Raw genomic sequence first — 20,526 nt, forward strand, 5'->3', positions numbered from 1 at the left:
CATTTTAACAAAACTTTAAATGTTTTTAAACTCCAGAAAACAATACACAGAGACAGAAGAATTAGGGTCTGGCACCTCCCATACAGGATTTTCATCATTAGGGAAGTACTGCCTACTTCCAGATGGCTCTTTAAGCTCCTAAATGCACAACATCTGCAGTGTGCATCATGGTTTTAAAATAATCTATTTTTAGAGAACACATGGCTGATCCCGGGAAGACTCTAATTCTCAAGAATACTTCTTTGAGCAGTCAGTTAACTATGGCCATCACATGGAGCTGAAGCAGCTTAGTGTTCATTGAAACCTTAGAGAAATTGAGCTGGAGACTGTGGGAACTCATCCTACAGACAGAAAAGGCCAAACTACCAAACTTTGGCTACTGCGAGGAAGGGAACCAGTTTTACAAAATATATAAATCTATTTATTGTTCCTTAATCTCTACCATGGGCTGATTTTCACCCGTACTTTTAACAAGTCTCGCAACACAGGTTCCATCGCCACCTACAGTAAATTGCTCTAATAATACAGTAATACACAGGATTCATAACATACTGTACCATCTATAAGAATAACGTTAAACTTTTTAGTTGAACTAAATTGCTTTATTGTCAAATAATGCATTTTCTTAGCATCATTAATACGGTATGCAAAAATTACATTCGGTGTCACAGCAAACATATGAGTACAGCACATTTGTGACAGGAAAGATATGATGTCCTACTTAACATTCTGCACTGGATATAACAGGATTGAATCAGTCACACTGCACTTATTTCATGAAAGATTGCTCATTAAAATTTAGAAGGAGCTAATCCTATTAGAAACTAAAAAAAATCTATTGGGAGGCAATACTGTAATTGAGGGTCTTTAAAGTTTTGAAACTCTGAACACCATTCATTTTTTAGATCTTTTTTGTTATTTTGGTTTCAACAAAGAACATTAGAACAAAGACAAGATAAGCAAAAATGAACTTTATTCATGATACTACTTTTATCTAATTCTTTCTATTTTATATATAGTTATCGGCATGAATAATTTATTTTTCAAAAAAGAATGACTGCTAAGGTCTTGTGATTAATCATACTTATTTCTCATGTTTATTACAGTTTCTTTACATTTTTTATTTAACCTCCTCATCCCTCGTCTGAAAATCAAAGAACTTACTTCTCAAGAAATGTCAATATTTTTATTGGAGTAATATTTCCCAGTGATGCAGTGGATATAAGGATTTAAGAAAAAGTATATTGGGTTTTTTTTGTAGCACCGGCAAGCGTGAGTGTTACACAAACAGCAGGATTTGTTAGTAAAATACAGCAAATGTAAAGAGGCTTTTAGATTTTTAAAACCATAGGTCTTCAATAGTTTTGTTTGCTATAGGTATACCTTAGAATATTTTCCAGGTTTTGTATGGCTGTAGCTTACAAGTATTAATTATACAATATACTTAACATTATCCAGCATGGTGGAATAATTGCATCTGGTCCATAAAAAGGCAACTGAACCTTAAATATACTTTTATGGTAGTGGATCTATAGCCATTACAGGGCTGGTACTGTATTTGTAAAATTGATGTTTTAAATAATTGTTTTCCCTAAAACTTTATTAAGTTTAAGATATATTTCTTTAGTTCATCTTGAAGCCTGTTATTTTGCAACTTCAAACTAAAATGATTAACTTTAAGATTGAGTATTATCAGGTTCCTTTAAAAAAAACATGCAAAAATTGTCAACAATTGGTTTGAATGTAACACTTCAATGGTGGCTCCAGGCAAAGAATACCCCTTACCCTCTCTATCACAGATTCACTCAAGATATACCCAGCCCCTGCCGAAGTACAGTATGTTTTGAGAGCACTATACAGTATGTGACTACCACGACTTCAGATACGGCTGTTGTGACAATCCTGCAGAGCTGTTAGTTGCTCCACCTCATCCACACCTCTGAAATTGCTATCAATTTCCAGACATTATGTCTTTTGCATGCAAAATATTGCAAATTGTGATAAAAGATTCTACAAGGTCCAGTGAAGGCTGAGATAAAATTGCACTTGAAGAAATGCTTATGGGAAGAAGTATATGATACAAGCTAACCCAATGACAGCATGGTCAGAAGCTTTAAGCAAAGCCCATATAATTAAAAATTACTCTTTTACACTTGCCCATAAAACGTTACTCATTTAGTATTTCTTTGTAAAAAAGGTATTTACAATTATAAATTAGAAATACAATTATTATTTAAAATTATTTGTCTCATTAAGGGTTTTTTTGTAACCTTAAAGAAAAATATTTTGCTTGTCTACTCATTTTTCACATTTAAAAGTATTGGCAATTAGTAATTCATTATTTTATTTACTGCTCTGCAATATACAGTATCCATTGTTCCTCATATACAGTACCATGTGCTTTTTAAGCAGATTTTAAAAGTATGAATGCGGTCAGGTTTTAGTAGTTTTTAAGATGCTTGTTTTTATGTTGTTCATCTGAAAAATGGAGAAAGACACAGTACAGTACCTGTATGTTTGTAGTTTTTGACTTCTTTGGAAAAGGTGCAAGTAGGATTATCTTCCTCCAGTGCAGCATGAAGATCACTGGAATTCCTCTGTTTGGGTGATGTTCAACAGTCCCAAACCTCTTATCCACACGACAGGCAGAGGAAACACTGAAAAACATTAAAGCTGGAAAGTTTTTAGCAAGGGAAGATCCTTCCCATAGGCTGTGTTGTTGATTTTGAGCAACAAATAATAAGCTTCGAGTTCTTGTCTAATTAGATTATTGCTCACCCTCACTGAAGTCTCAGTGCATGAAAGGAAATCAATCTGCCAATTTGAGGAGGAGTGTAACACTAGCAGTATTTCAGTACAATGCACCCCACAGGCAAATACACATACACAATCAAGCACACACACTGAGGAACACAGGATTCTGTGGATACCCATGTTCACAATAGCAGAGAAACAAAACCAACTTTAAAGAATACTCCTCTGTGCTTGTGCCACAGGGGTTTGGTGCCAATACCCACTGGGCGTACAATAAAACATTCACTGATTTTTGAGGCCTCTTGTGCCAGTTGCCATGGGATATTCCCATTAAGGACAGCTTAATTCATGATTTGAAAAGCCTCGTTGTGGTTGCAAAAGACTTTAGTAAAGAGGCCGATAAACAGTTTGGATTCAAATAAGGAGGGCATTAGTAGTCAGACAATGGTTTTGCAAAGTGAAGGAAAACAGGAAATGCTACCTTTAAGCATACAGTGTCTGAAAAGGGACTGAAGGGAGAATATTGAGAATATCTGAAACTGTAAAGACAAAGGCAACATTTCAGTTCTGGCTAACCAGGATATTATGGAAATAAGAAACCTTCAAAATCACATCTCTGCAGACCACAAAGAAAATATACCCAATTCATGGTGAAAGAAGGATATAAACAAAATCTACATACAATTCATATAAGTAATTAAAACCAAATTTTGTTGATGGTTTGCTTTTGTTTAATAGTAAAAGAACGTCAAAATAAAGTTTAGTTTCATTTTAGAGAATAGCAATTCTTTATATTAATTTCTGTCTACTGTTGGATCATGGAGCCAAATACAGTACCTTGTAAATTTTACATTTCTTTACAGAGATTTAGTTATTAATTTTAAGTGGCTATTTTTGATTACTATATATCACATCTTTATTCCCATACTGAGATTTTCAAGTTTGGTTACACATGTAACGAGTAACAGGTGAGAAAAGTTCTTTCCACACACAAAAAGCATGGAGTAAGCATATTGTGGTCATGACCAGCATCCATCAGGACTATCTTTTTAAAAAGATAATTCTCTCCAATGTTTAATTTATGTACTGGACAATATATTTAATGTTTAATGACATTTCATCATCATTTAATTTCTCTCCTCCTATAGAAAGAGGAAACATTCATTTGTCTCTCTCTAGCCTCTTGACTGTTAGGATCTCTCTCTTACACCTTCTGTGTGATTAGCATATAAGGAGTCCTTCCTCAATCAATGACTTAGCAAAGGAAAATAAGGGAATATAATTCTCTATGCGTTCACATAGTGGTTAAGACAGGGCCACTTCTGATTTAAGTAAAATTTGCTTTATCTAAAGAGTAAACTGGGGCGTTGATGTATACCATACAGTAAGTACACCCTGGACTAGAATGTAATAAACAGGAACATTTACAGGCAGTTTTAGGTAAAACAGACACACAAAAGTAAAGTAAAACTATCTTTTATTAACAGCATGAGGCAAAATAACCGAATGTCCAGAAATCACAAATATAAACACCTCTTTTATACCTAAGCTTGTCTTTCAGATTCTAGCTTCTTTGTCAGCTTCAATATAAGCTTTGCCAGGAAATTAACCCACTTTAAAACAAAGTCTCTCTTTCTGATACTTTCAATACTCACGGAGTTCTCAGTTCTGCCTGTCACTTGGTCTGTCGGTCATGTGCTTCCTTCCCTCTCTCTCTTTCTGGTCCAGTTTGCATATCAGAGGATCTGCTTTCTGTTTCCAGACTGACGTACAGTAGGTGCCTCAGTATCCTGGTTTTAAAAGTTGTCTTGCACCACTTTGTCAGGTGACGGAGAATAGCAGGACATTCACCACAGCTGACTAAAGCATGTAGTTCAGACAAGAACTGTCATCTTGTCTGAACTTACTGCCCTCTCACACTACCAGTAAAATAACAGACTCCAGCCTATTGAAACATTAAGTAGAACAAAACTAGAGAAAAGCAGCACTGAGATCAAGAAGGATGAGTATAGAAAGAGAACCAGAATCAGAAGCTATTAGAAGATCCTTAGTGACTTTGACCAGGGCAGTTTCTGTGCTGTGAAGTTGACGGAAGCCAGATTGGAGGGGTTTGAAAAGGTTATGTGCTATGAAGTGGTTATGTAACTGAAATGTGACAGTACATTCTAGAATTTTTGCAAGACAGGGTAAGTTGGAGATGGGGGGAAAATTGTTAAGATTTTCAAAAGCCATGTTAGGCTTTTTTGGCATGGGGGTAATTGCAGCAGTTTTGAGGACCGTTGGTACAACGCCAGTGCTCAAGGATTCATTTATAATATTGAGGACAATGGGACGGAGAGAATAGAAACAGGACTGAAATAAAGTGGTGGGAATGGGATCTAAAACAGATGTGGTGGGTTTCATGTATGTAACTAGTTTATTGAGGGGTGCTGAGTCAAGAAGAGAGAGGTTAGTCAGAAGAGAGCCAGGAAAGTTGGATAAGGAAGGAGGAGGTATGGAAATTATATGTGTAGTGGAGAGAATGTGATCCCGGATGTTGTTGATCTTGGAGCTAAAGAACTCTAAGAATGTGTTGCACAGGAAAATCTTGGACATCTTGGAAAATATCTGTCAAATTCCCAAAACTAGCACAAGATGACTGTCCAGAAGGGCCTGTGCACTTTTTTAGATGTCAGGAACAGGGCCAGTTTTGTCCAGCACTGTCATGAGATTGAATTCCCTCTAAGGACATATTATGACTAGTACTTACACATGGTCCACAGAAATAACCATAGGGCAACCATGAACTGAGTTTACTGAACAGTAAGCTATTCGATACAGACACTCTCTCCATATGAAACTCACTATGGCTTTAGTAGACATTTCTCAAGCATCAAGCCAGTCATCAGAAATCAGAGCTTTTCTCTCTCACACCTTATGAAGTCATTCCACAGGTTATCACCCACTGCCTTTTAGTCAAGCATGTGGCCCAGAGAATACAAATCAAAACACTCATAATGGATGTAGGAAATGGCGTCTGAAATGTATAATTCCAGCAAGCAACCTGGTCTTTAACAATCAAAATGAAACTACAAGAAACAACATGGCAGAGGACTGCAAATGTTATCTGCAGTATACAGTGTACATTACATGTATATCTCTGCAATATAGAAACTAATTATGGAAATGAAGAGCAGTATACAAGTATACAATGGGATTGCATCACTCATTTTAGATTAAGATTTTTGCATAAAAATTAAAATAGTACTTAATACAGTATTTTATTGACAAGCTACAATGTCATTGGTTGTCAGGCAACCCAGGCAGAGAGTGACAGCCAATGTAGAGTTTTTATACAAAATGCTGAAAAATGGCCCTGGACAGATCTTACAAAAGGCAACTCGTAGAGATATCGTGGTACTGCGCAGACAGTTCATTGTTCAAGCCAAACATTGTGGAAGTGGAATGTGAGTGCATAGGAATCCTTTCAACACAAGAACACCTATGATAAATATTGAGGATGACATTATTGCTCAGTTAAACATTCATGAAGTTATTGAGCCTATAGTTTTGATGTAGGCCAATCTAAGTGTTTCATTTTCTTGCCAAACAGTGCTATAAAGTTGCATAGTGGTGCAACTGGAAAAATTGGCCAGGTGTGCGTGTATCTGTGTTCCTCTGGCTCCCCCATGACCCTGAATTGGATGAAGAAGATAGAAAATGGATGGACGGACAATGCCAAAACACACAGTGATGGGAAAACAATGACACAACTTCAATGTTGACTTACAGTGTATAACAATGTTTAGGTTTTGCCACAGCTATCATTTTTCTTTTCAAGGGTCTACCAGACGCTCTGGGATACTAACTCAGCAGTACCAACAACAGTAGACAGCCATGTTTGGCTAGCCTTCACAACTCAAGGTGAATAATTTAACACAGCAGTAAATTCGTGTCAGTGAGTCAACACTACCAGTTTTCTACCAGTAGTTCAGGAAATGTCATGCTTACTGCAAATCTCATCCTTTGTGTTCCTCTTTTTCCTCTCTTTAGTGACAATATACAGTACAGTATTTAAATTCCTGTCCAACATGAATAAACTTTTGATAGACTTCCTGTATATTTTATATATTATATATTTATATTACTTAATCAAAGTCAAATTATACTTAGTAACAACAATATACAGTAACTTTGTATTAAATGATATTGAGTACAGAATGAGAACTTATAATGCATGCTGTTCTTCTGTCATTAATGAGTCTTCACCATTGAAATTTCTGTAAGGATGAAATTTAAACTACAAAGACCCATTGGAATCACCTACATCTCTTTTTTTACTTCTAGTGCCTTTAAAGTCTTTATACAGTAGCAATACAGCATGAGATTTCTATAAATCAGTGTTTCTATGTAACATACAGTACATGATGACTATTTGCTTCCTGTAACTATCACCCTGAAACCAACACATTCATATGGAATATAGAAAATATGCTTTTCAACCTTTCTACTATACAGGTACTGTATATACTGTACTATAAACAGTATATAGTTACACCATATTGAATAGATTTAATATAGTTCTCGTTAGAGCATTTTTGTGCAATATAACAGTAAAGAGCTCTACTGTATAATTCAGATGAAAAAGTAATGTAACCATGTTAATAAATAATTTTAGTGAAAAGTCTAAAATAGGTTAGGTTTCATCTAAGGTGAAGGCATTATGAAACATACCATGCACGTACATAGGCTCCAATATGTGATCTGAAATTGTTTATTTTTATTACCAGAGGGATGTTAATGACCCAGATAATCCTTCTCCTGTCATGTGGGATTGGTCACATAACTAAAAAGTCAATTTTGATCAAATCAATACTTACAGTAATTAATGCTAAGGTTAGAACCTCAAAGCTAAAGTATGACTATGAGATACACATTAATAATATTACCTAATGATAGTTGTGCAATGGACTTCATAAATGACCACATTATTCAGACAGAAAGGACTAATTTTGTATTCTGTACAATGTAAATATCACAATTATAGTACAGAGCACAATGACACTAAAAAGATGCACAGAAACTAAGTGCAAACTTTTTGTTGGCCCTCATGATAAATTTGCATGGCACTTCTGTCTTTGCCCGGCATTTCCCGTAACTGCCTCTCTGTCATTTTATGGTGCTTTATTGTGATTAATTAGGTTTGTTACACTTGACACTGCTTTTATCATGGTACTGTATGCCATAATAAAATAACAATAAGAAAAGACTTAATATTTTTCATGGTATGTGGACTCATCTCTTTGACAGTGCTTATTTAAGTATGATCTGGAGCTTATTTAAGGGGTCTGGAGATTTTAGATGAATTTATCACAAAATGATCAAATCCTCTATACAGTAAATATAATTTTTGAAAATGTTCACTTCAGAGTTTAGGGACAAGCATGGAGATGCTTCCTCACTCAGAACTCAGGTGGCTGAGTAGGAGCCTTGGTATGGCAACAATTATGAACTTGCTTGAAATCAAATCCTTTTGAAAGTAAGGAAATCAGCATCCCAAATTAAAGATCAACACAGGCTTATATATTCATACATCATTACTCATACAAAACGGTATTTGATTGAAGTAAATCTGCAGCTGCAGGGAAAGGATTGGCTTGTCACAGGCTTGATGAGCACGGCGGAAAGCGGAACGCTTGGAGGAGTGAGCTTCTAGAAGGTTCAAAGAACATTTTTTTCTTTAACAGGTGGTACTTTCTGCTATTGCCCAGGTGCTTTGCTAATTGTTTTCAGAGGGACTACAGTACGCACTTTAAGGAGATCCCAGTGAGATTCATTGCAACCCCACTAAGTAGGACCCCAGAAAATGTAGGTGAAAATGTGACTTTATAAAGAGGGATTGAGAAAGGAAATGTGGCCATGCAAAAAATAGTGAGCTTCCCTAAGATAAATACATTTCTAGGGACAGATTGAATCTTACCTGTAGCAGCTAAAAGTATAAGGGGAATACAACTGTATGTGATATGCAAAGTGACTCTGGGGTTTTTAATGATCATGAAGAGTCAGGACCCCTGTTATAAATCCCATTTGAAGGATGGCACCCAATGTACAGTACAATGTTCCAATCACTGTACTGGAGCATTAAATCCCACACAGATCACAGGGTGAGCACTCCCTACTGGTTCCAATAGCACCTCTTCCAACAACCTTAGTTTTTCCCAGGAGATCTCCCATCCAGGTGCTGACCAGGCTCTCTCCGGCTTAGCTTCATTGGGTTACGAGTTGTAAGGGGCAGGGTAATATTGCTACTGACAGTTGCTGGTGAGATCCTTGGATGAATAGGCTATAAATAAAAATTCATAACTGAAATTTGAGAGGGAAAATGACATCCAGCAGTTTTTTATTGCAACCATTACTGACCTTCACTATGTATAGCTCTCGCACACACCTCTTCTTGCTTTTTTTCACATTTATCCTACCTCCAGCCCATCTCCACCGTTGCAGCTACCCCTTGGTTAACTCTTCTTTCTGAAGCTACCTCTTAACCAAGTGAGTCAAGCCAAATGTATTATGTTCTCCAACATTCACAATGCATCTGATTCTTGAATGGATCAAATGGGCCAAACGTCTGCCTCACATTTGTAACCTTTTTTTAAGTTCTTACAGTACCTACAACATTTCTTGTGAAACAATTGACTTCTGAAAACACGGTGCCCTTCACCTTATGATATTGCAAACAGCTTTGTAGATTTGTGTGCACATGCATATACTGTATTTGGTACTGATGTTTCAGCTATGAAAAATAGCAAAGATCCAAACTAAGAAATACTCAATGGAGTAAATATCTCTATAGCATCCTCACACCTGATATTACCAATTACTGTACAGCCCCATACGTGGCACAGTACTGAAGGAGTTTGAGATTGGGGAAAGTCATTAGACTTAACTATTCCATATAAAAAGGTCTATCATGTTACCTTGGCATAGGAGATTAGTGTCACGATCGTAAGCCCATCCTCTTAAGGGCGCTCCAGCCCTTTCTTGTTTGTACTGATTTTCCCTGCACCTGATCCTGTTCCAGCCCTTCCCTTTAAAAGCCACACGCTCCCACCATTCCAGGCTCTGCTTTGGGAGACGGATGCCCAGAAGCCCGCCTACCAGCGAGTCCAGGAGAGGCCCGACGGCATAGGCTTCGCAACGGCGTCCTGACCATCTGGGTCCGGGGCTTGGAGCGCCTGGCCTCGTTACCCCTTTTTATTCCCCCGACCCTTCGCCGGATCCTGCTCCAGTTTTAACTCCTGTCGTGTCTGTCAAGGATGGATTACCCTGCTCTGGACATTTGCATTCCCTTGGATATTCTTACAGACTCCCTTCGGACTTGGTTGCCTTGGCCATAAATGTGTAAAATAATATTTTCCATAAAACTTTGCAATGCATTTCTTTAATAGTTTACTTTATAGGAGTTCCTGTTGTTTTCATTTCGTAGGTTCTAAGTTAAATATTTGTGGGGTTTTTTGGCTTTTTAAAAAGGTTGAGCAGCAGTGCTTTAACCCATGAAGAAAGTAAAAATATCTTGTTAAACAGTTGCTTGAAGTATTCCGTACATCCACATGGTAAACACCTCTCCTTTCCTCATTTTGCATCTTAAAAACAAGCTTTGAAAGAAACCTGCATATCACCAGTGTGGAGTCCAAGTTAGGGCTCTGTATTAGTAACTGGAAGGTTGTGGACTTAAAAAATGAGTAGGATACTACTGTTATACACCACTTACTCTAGAAAAATACCCCATTAATAGATCAATAATAAAATTAATGCTCAATCCTGAGCAACAGAGTGGTACTGTATGGCAGTTAGCATTGTTGCCTTGCAACACTGGGGCCCTGAGTTCAGTTCGAGACCTGGGTGTTATTTTTGTGGAGTTGTGTTCTCCCATTTTATCTGGGTTTTTTGGTTTCCTGTCACAGTCCAAGGACTTACTGATAGGTTAATTGGCTGTAGTGTGTGTGTGTGTGTGTGTGTCTGCCCTGCCTTGCACCCATTGTTTGCTGGGATAGCCTCCACTGCGACCCTGAATTGGATAAAGTGATGAGAAAATGGATTGATAGATGTTCAAACCTAAGCTGGGAAATAATGTAATGTGCACTATGAGATGGTCACTTACAGTACATACAGTAGCAATTTAATAGATTGAATTTATTTAGACAATTAGAATTTGAATAAGTAACTTAACAGAGCATTAAAAATACCCAGAGTATGGGTTGCCATCATTGACAAAACCGTGATTTCAGACTAGTGTTGGTTAATTGTGGAAGAGAATGTCAAGTCATTTATCAGCTGAAGCTGGACCAAAACAATGATCCGGAACATAAAAGCACACTTACAACAGAAGAAGAAGAAATTATGCCTTTTGGAGTGGCCGAATCAAAGCAAAGAAACCCTCAAATGTCACCAATGTGAATCTATTCACTAATGAAGAAGGGGCCAAAATTCCTAAAGCCCAGAGATTGCTAACAGTTATAGGAAATATCTACAGTTGCTGAAGACTGTACTCTCCAAGGAGGTGCCACCACTCAATGAATCTGGGGGATCACATATTTATTCAAATTACTATATTTACTTTTGAATCATTCTGTTAATTCAACAATCCAAATACATCTTATGTCTTTGTGTTAATCATTTATTTAAGATATGTTCTCAATACAGTATACTGTATCCTATTTCTTTGTATTATGCTGTATGTTTAATCCATTTACCTTCATATTTTATTAATAATACTTTCATGAAGATCTAATTACATTTTAGGGCTTACATATGTGAGTATATAAACTCACCTGGGAGGTTCACAAGCTTTTTCTTGGCCCTGCGCAGTATATACAGCACTGCAATCTGCAATCATGCTATAATAAACTGGGTACAAGTGATTGTGTATGTATGTGTTCTCTAATTGTGCATTTTTGTGCTTCAATAATATACACAATAAGAATAAGTTTTCACTTTATTTTGCTTTGGCACAGCCAGCAACAAACAACTTGATGGACTGTTTGAAACAATGCATACTGCATGTACAATATCAGGCACATGCAGGGATAAATAGAATCATTTGGCACACACAGATAACAGGGAGACGTTTGCCTCAGTGTTGTGGCAGCCACTCATCTTCTTCATCCACTTCATCTCTTATTGTTTCACGCTTACTAAGTAAATTTATAAGATGTCATTAGTGTATTACATTTCAAGTAAAACCAATAAGACCTTAAATCAAGATATAGTGTGAAAAAATCCTTAAAGCAAAATGTAATGCCAAGGATATGTAAATAAAACATTGTTACAGTCATTTTGAAAATGTCCAAATTTAAACTGTCAACCTTAATATTCAATATTTATATTCAATTAACAAAACAAAACAGTCTATTATTAATATTCAGCTAAAACTCTATGGTAATGGGACTTTAGAAACTAAAATAAATGACATGACTGTTGCTAAGAGGATTAACAACCAACCTGTACATTATCTTACCTGGCATCACAGTGCCCTTTCCTGACATCATCCATATTGAGCTCTGATTTGAATGGATCCATGGAACTGCCTGAGGCTGGAGAGCTGCAGTGGATCAGCTTTGAATACCCAAAATGCCACAGTTTGATTGGGATTATTGGGGTCCTTTGTGATTGGGAGGGAAAGGATTGTCACCTTGGCAGAGAAAATGGGTTGGGAGAAGGGTTGTTAACACCTGGGGGAGGATTTTACGGGCGGGAGAAGGGGAGCACTGAAGCAAATGAGATTGTGTTTTTCTATATTAGGTTTTTACATGCTGTTTCTTTAACAGAACAATGATCAAAGAAAACAAGCTCCGGAATGTGAAAAACTACATTAAATTAGGTGGAAACTGAGACACACTGTACATCAGAGGGTAAATTAAAAAGGGGAAATGCAACAAAATAAAACAGTATTCTAAGGCACTCTGTGAGGCACTACTCTAGTAAACATCTATACAGTTTTTAGAGTATGAAATTGCTCATAACTCAACACTGCAGACACACTTAAAAATAAATCAGAAATGTGCCTGGCAGGTTACGTGTCTAATCAGTTATACTGCAGATTGAAAAAGCTGAGTTGAGTCGCCAGTAAAATTATTGTATATATCATGAGAAGTGAGATATCAGGGCACTTTATTTAAGAGTTTCTAAGGTCAGGAGAAAAGTGTCCTCACAGCTGCTTCACACCCCTGGCTTGAGCTTCTCTCAAAAGTCCTCCTAAAACCCTGCCTGCCAATCGCTAGACAGTAAGCGGATAACAGTCAACTCGAATAACTGTGAGCTCTGCACTTTGTAATGGTGATGCGGATTTGAAGTCACATGAATTTCCAGTTTAAATTGTTGGTTACTAGAATGCCTCTTCAGATTATATGGATGGCAGAACTGGATATACATAGCCAGTGGCATTGAACACAAGCTCAAACAAAAAAGAAAACAAAGGAGGTTGTATTCAGGGATGATTTTAATACATATTGTATAATAAATTTGTAAAAAGGAGAATAACACAGGTGTCATTGAGCTTCCATTTCTGGAAGTACCCATTCTTTGAAGTTATACAAGTTTAATGTTATAACATTAACATTTCTATTGTTTCCTTTTGATTTAAGGTCTACACATTCCTACTGACATCCATTCATTTTTCAATAATTATATTTTTGTTTCTGGACATTATTTAAATATAGGTATAGTGAACCAACATAAAATATGTTGATAAATCATTTTCATAATTTCTTCAGGTTCATTAACATTAAAACATTGTAATTTGCTTGTCTTCATTTTCTTTTAAAAAGATTTCATTTTCAGTGTCTGCACAGTCTCCAAGCCTTTCATTATGCTTCCTTTGCTATTTCCACAAGGTTCAAACAGCAAAGGTACTGTAAGATAATGTTCTGCAGTGCATGCACTCTCTGTGAGAATGTGGAGGCTTTATGAGTGTGTGATGTAGATTTTCTGGACCTGTTTCTAAAAAAAGACAATGTGCATAGAACACCATAAAAAATTATCAAACTCCAAACAAGTCCTTATCCCACCATTCTTTTCAAAAGGGCTTGTAAGACTAATCTTGCAAGTAGACACCTGTTGAAACACCCAGCATTAAACAATTACTCCTACAGCCTAAAACTGTTACCCAAGACAACATTGAATGGTTGTAAGAGTCTGCTGCAAGGAGCACTTTGAAACCACAGAACAACAATATGAAACTGAAAAGCAAGTATGTTTTGAATGTCAACCCCTGAGCCACAAACTGAGACCCTGAGCCAGCAATCGTATGTGAGTCACTGTCACTGTTTGGTTTACGGAGTCCTTCCGAGCTCGTAGGATGTATCCTTTCATAGAAGCTTGCTCAGTCCCAAAAACCAGCTCATCTCATAGAGTTAGTGGCTAGCAAAGGCTTCAGTTCTTTTTCATCGCCTTTGGAACAACTCTTCAGTCATCAAACATCCACAGGAAGAGCCAGTACAGATTAATTCCTCTTGAAGACTATTATCTTCATTATAAAAAATAAATCATCCATTTCTCTCACTCTCTCACATAGCCTAACACACTTAACAGGGCTCATCCATCCCAGCCAGGCTTCCCCTGGGATATGTCCCAGACGGACTGGTGCGCCTCACATGGATTAACCCTCAGCAGCCAGCTTCCGAATGTCATCAACATTACACAACAACTCCACAGAGACTCTGGAGTGTTCAAACTCAATTCAGGGACATGTACTCAAATAACATGCTAAAATTCACTCTGAATCTATCTTTCATTAATTCAATTCAATACATAACAAAATTCTTGCAAGTTTTTCATCATCATTCTTAAAACCTACAAATCTACACTGGTATTAAGACTGCAGGCTGAGTACTGATGTACTGTAAAAGCACAGGAGACAAACAACTTCTGCTATGCTATCTAAACTCTCTACAGTCCATATCCACTATACACTCATCCACCTGACTGCTCATATACCCTGGATGTTGATCCTGCGGAATGTTCAGTTGCCCATAGAGACAATCAAATAAGCACTTTTTCACCAGTGGACTTTCCACAGGAGGCAATCAGACACTTAAAGCAGGTGTTTCCAATTTATACTCCAGCATGAGGAGACTGCACCAAGCTAAAGACTGCACCATCACATTACCACACAACTGTTCAATACCATTTTTTTGTGAAATTGGAGTGAAAATTGGACATGTAAGCATGACAGACCACCAAGGAACACACATCCCACTACCGTCACCAAATGTGGAGAATGCCTTTCCGCTCGCCAAACAGTGACAGACCACCCAAACTTGCATGCAAGATCAGGTGATACAGTATGCTGGCCCAGGGTCACAGTTTGTGAACAGTTTGAAACAATGAATGATAATAACCTACCATAGGATGATCATCGATGACCAAAATTCTAACACATTCTGTGATCATCTAAGGCAGTTGTGGAAGACAATTGTGCTTTACTGCTAGAGATGCCAAGAAAGATACAGTAATTGGTGCTCTAACTTTTCTATGTATTCTGCTGTGTATCCACACTAGAGTCCAGGATGTAATCATGCCTCATGCCCAAGGCTTCTTGGATAGGCTCGTGGTCGCCACCACCCTTACTATGAATAAGTTTATTTCTGGTAAAAGATGTTTGGTCTTAGAGAAAAAGAAACATGTGTTATACCATGATCTAGGGTCCTTTCTCAAGGTCACTGAGGACACTCCGGGGCTCTTTGGACCCCCTAGAACATGTGTTATCCAGTAGCACTTCTGCCCATAAGCACCTAACCCTTGTTATTTTCCAGAAAATGCTTAGAGCAGGACTAATTTGAAAGAGCTTTTTTTTTCAAATTTGCAAAAGAAGCTTAGAGGTGCACCTGGAGAAAGACTAACTTATTTCCTTTTAAGACATTCAAACTTAGATTTTGACCATGGAAGAGTAATAAAATATGATAAGGAAAACAGTGAAACTATGACAGCACTAATTATTCCTTGAGGTATGCAGTATGGTGTGAAAGTTTGTGTTACTTTCATTTTTAAGGGTATTTTCTTCTTCAGAAAATGTATACAGTATATGTATCATTTAACGTGTTTTTAAGAATTGTAGTCAATGCCAAAAAATGAAATGCTTATAAAAAGTGTTATTATATTTGAAATTGCCTGTTATTTGCAGACATTTTTGTTTAAAAGCTTCTTTAAAACCATTTACTGTACTTCAGCTCAATACCTTACATCGCTGGGTGATTAAATAAATTATAATCGTTGTACTATTCCTTTTACAGATGAACACATTAGATTGGCAGTCTGTGCATACCGTTATGCTTTAATCAGCACAAGCGGCACCTTTTAAAATGGCCTAACTGCAAATAATGAAGTAAAATGGAAAATAAAAACTGCATTTTGATGTGTTTACATCTATGGAGCACCTTATCAGGACCATGCAGCAATTAACCAGCAATATCAATTTAGTAAAGATTTACTATGCAATTTCCATTAGATGTTGTTTATTTTCCAGACAACTATCCTTTTATGTCTCAAAGTGTCTAGCTTATAAGGAAACTCTAGAACATGGTGACCCAGGATGATTAAGGCAATAAAAGGTTCTATCCTAGGGTGAGTTAATGAGTCACACCTGTGGGAAGATGATATAATAGGATGTGATAGTCCCCCTGTGTATTTTATGAGCCATGGGTTTGTGCTTGGAGTATTACATGTTTGAGCTCATTATACCATAACGCAGATTTCCACTACTTCAGTGTCTTATTTGGAGAATACAGAATGTTCCATGTAGACGTCCTGATTTATTGGCACTCCTTCAATTGTTCTATTTTGCAAGCTCTGTTAAAATTATTTAATGCTTTTCCCCCCACATTTTGTGCTTAACTCCTAATGGGCATGAGCAAATGAGCTCATTTCTATTTAGCTGCGAGGTATCCAATAGTTTCTTTAAGGAGTATTGTTTTAATTAAAAGTGAGTGTATGCAGTATTTCTGCCCAAATTTAGAAACTGTTTGCACCTCCCTCTAATATAAATAATCTATTTAAGGGCCTGAGAAAATCTCATTCTTAACTTCATAATTAGTCAAGAAACTAGCAATGCAATTCAGGTCTCAAATATCCAGGAAATCTCATTGGGTTCTATTAAATCCTACTCCGTTGGGCCCCTGAGCAAGGCCCTTAACCCCAACTGCTCCAGGGGCGCCGTATAAATGGCTGACCCTGTGTTCTGACCCCAAGCTTCTCTCCCTGTCTGTGTGTCTCATGGAGAGCAAGCTGGGGTATGCGAAAAGACAAATTCCTAATGCAAGAAATTGCATATGGCCAATAAAGTGATCTTATCTATTCAGAAATAATCAGACTATAGGATATGAAGTAACTTTATCCTGAATTTTGCTGTGATGTTTATGTTCACACTATAACAAATCCCACTCAGACTAAATACTTATAGGAATAGTACTCTGTAGTCAGGAAAAGAACCATAACAAGGTTTCATTGTACTGTACCTATCCATTTCTAATTGAGGGTTCATACGTTTGTGTTAATATTGCTAAACAGAGATAAAGTTCCAAAACTAAGTAATTTTGCTTCCTTATCCAGGAAAACTAATACAGATGCCTTTCTTGGAATAGGTTTCCAATCAGCCAGCCATATCACTCTGTAACTCACAACTGGCAACCTACAGAAGCTAAGCAGGTGTGAGCCTGGTCAGTACCTGGTTGGAGACCTCCTGGGAAAAACCTAAGGTTGCTGCTGGAAGAGGTGTTAGTGGGGCCAGCAGGAGACGCTCACTCTGCGGTCTATGTGGATCCTAATGCCCCAATATTGTGACGAGGACGCTATACTGTAAACAGGCACCATCCTTCGGATGAGACGTAAAATTGAGGTACTGACTCTCTGTGGTCATTAAAAATCCCATGACGTTTCTCGAAAAGAGTAGGGGTGTAACCCTGGCGTTGGCCCATTGGCCCTTACCAATCATGGCCTCCTAATAATCCCCATCTATGAATTGGCTTCATTACTCTGCTCTCCTCCCCACTGATAGCTGATGTGTGGTGGGCGTTCTGGCGCACTATGGCTGCCATCGCATCATCCAGTGGATGCTGCACATTAGTGGTGGTGGAGGAAAGTCCCCATTACCTCTAAAGCGCTTTGAGTGGAGTGTCCAGAAAAGCGCTATATAAGTGTAAGCAATTATTATATTATTATTTCGTGTTTTGTTATTTGCCTATTCCATTGTGTTTAGAACACTTACTGCATTTTTAAATTAATTTATCTATATTCTGAATTTCCTAACAAATTTGGTATTAGTTCTCCAGTTTACTTTTACCTCAATAAATTGGAGTTTAATAACAAAATTAGCATTGCAGACTAGCCCTTTAATGTTTTAGTTTAAACATACAAATTGTTTCTGTAATTAGATATCGTATGCTCTGTTGTCACGAGCACAACTCTATAATTTGAATAACAAAGCAAGACTGAAAAGACCTTTGAACCTTTCTATTGAAGATCTTTCTTTGTTCAACAAATATTCAATATTTAGTAAAATTATAAAAGGTGGTTTAAATGTCATATAATCGTAACCTGAAAATGATATGCATATGAAGACAAAATTCCTGAATGATAAAGTGTCTCTTGCTTTGTGTTTCATCATTGTGTTGATCATGAATAACAAAGGATGTCCAAGGAATACCAAGGAATGCCCAAGGATACTGAGTATAGGAACACTATAATACAGTAGGATACCTGGTGACAGTAAGGAGAGTAAATGATCTGTTGCCAAATCAGTTCTGAAACATAGTTTAGACACTAATTTCTGAAACTCTCAAACTAAGAACGATGATTCTAATGTTAATATCAAGACCATCACACCGGTGATTTCTCCTGTCACTAAATCAATAGTTTATTTTACTTTTCATAGGGACAAATTGCAGAATAAAATCAAAGACCCCTGAAACAAATTCAGTTCTAGCAGTTACTGTATACAATGAACATAATTGTATTATAGGCATAGATTATAGATGACCATTTTAACATTATTAAAACCTTCAACATAATTCCAAGAATTTCTAAACATTAAAGGTAATGTCAGGCATGCTTGCAAAACAATTCACAAGAAATCTATTAATACATTCAATAATCAATTTCAGTTAACTGCAAAATACATACAGGTATGTACAATATGCAAGATGATTTACTTCCAGTACAGTGTCTCCGTATTCACTCACATCCCACAATTAATTTGGATCAAAAGATAACATTTTTTCAGCTGAGGTTACAGATCTGTAGTGGTAGAGCAGCAAGAGGGGATGAAACTCTGAAGGTGCTGAATATTGTTGGGGTCTCAGTGCTTAACATGCCCAGACAGAGGGTTTGTTCCATCTTCAGAAAATGCCTGTGCCAGGGTGCTGGAAAGGAGACTCCAGATACAGGAGAAAAAATGCAGATTCTGCCCTGTCTGTGGAACCTTAGACCAATTCTTTATCCTTGTACAGATATTTGAAGAGGAATGGAAGTTTGCCACCCCTGTGTGTACACGTTTTCTGGTCTTGGAGAAGGCTTAAAACCATGTGCCCTGGGGTATTTTGTGGGAGGTACTACAGGAGTCTGGGGTGTGGGAGCTGCTATCTCATGCTATCTGCATCCTGTATTTACTGAGTTGTGTCAATATTTTCAGCATTACATCAAGCCCACTCTAGGTGGGTGTCGGACTCTGCAAAGGCTGCATCTTGTCTCCTCTCCAGGTCATGATCAAGCTGAGGTTTGGACTGTATCCAGTTAGGGGACCCCTGTTGTTTGCAGGTGATGTTGTCCTCTGTGCCCCCGGTGCAAACTGGAGAGGTTCACAGCCGAGTGTGACGCTGTCGGGATGAGGTTCAGCACTTCCAAATCTGAAGTCATGCTTCCTTCATAGAAGAGGGTGGATTGCACTTTCCAGGTGAAGGAGGAACAGCTATACCTCAGGGTCTTGTTCACGAGTGAGAGTACAGGGGATCATGAGAATGACAAGCAGATTGGTGCAGCAGATATAGAGCAGTACAGGTGATAGCTGAACTTGAATCCCACAAAGTCAACTAACAACTTAATTTGAGTGGATATACTGCAACCCCCATTTGTAGAAGATTCAAAGTCTTCTTGTAGTTTCAGTATGGTAGAAAATACCTGCTTTCTCTATGTGGATTTGGTGAATTATTGTCCGTCCTGTATACAGTATGCCATCTCTGTGTTTCTGCTGTTAGGATCTGTCAGCTTGTGGCTCATTGAACCCAAAAGGAACAGTACATTTGGAGCTCCCAGAAAAAAAAAACAACCAATATAAAAACTGGTATTTCTAGACCAATTATATATCTTTTTATATTTAAGACAACCCTTTTTCAGGAGCAACCTTATTCTTGAAAAATAATACTTAAAAAATAACATCTCTTGCAAGCATGTCTAGAAGTCACAAATATTGATTGTTAGCATCTCAGTCAACAAATTTGTATAGCCGGTGAGCTTGATAAATAAGGAAAATGCTAAGTCACTGATGTGGCATACTGTAGCTTTTTGATTCTTAACACTAGCATTACTATTTGTAAATCCTCCCAGGATGTGGATACTAATTTCTGTAGCACAACATACTGTAAGCCTAGAAGCTGAATAAACAAGTATTCATATTTTAATTAATTCACTCTACATTTTAGGTCATAGAATAAAGTCAAAGAATTTAGCAGTGGCATGATCAGCAATTAAGTACAGTATAAATCATCACTATTAATGAACAACTAATGGAGGGTTCCAATATTTGTG

The sequence above is a fragment of the Atractosteus spatula genome, chromosome 8 (assembly GCF_055471065.1).
Source record: "Atractosteus spatula isolate fAtrSpa1 chromosome 8, fAtrSpa1.hap1, whole genome shotgun sequence".
NCBI classification, from domain to species: Eukaryota; Metazoa; Chordata; class Actinopteri; order Semionotiformes; family Lepisosteidae; genus Atractosteus; species Atractosteus spatula.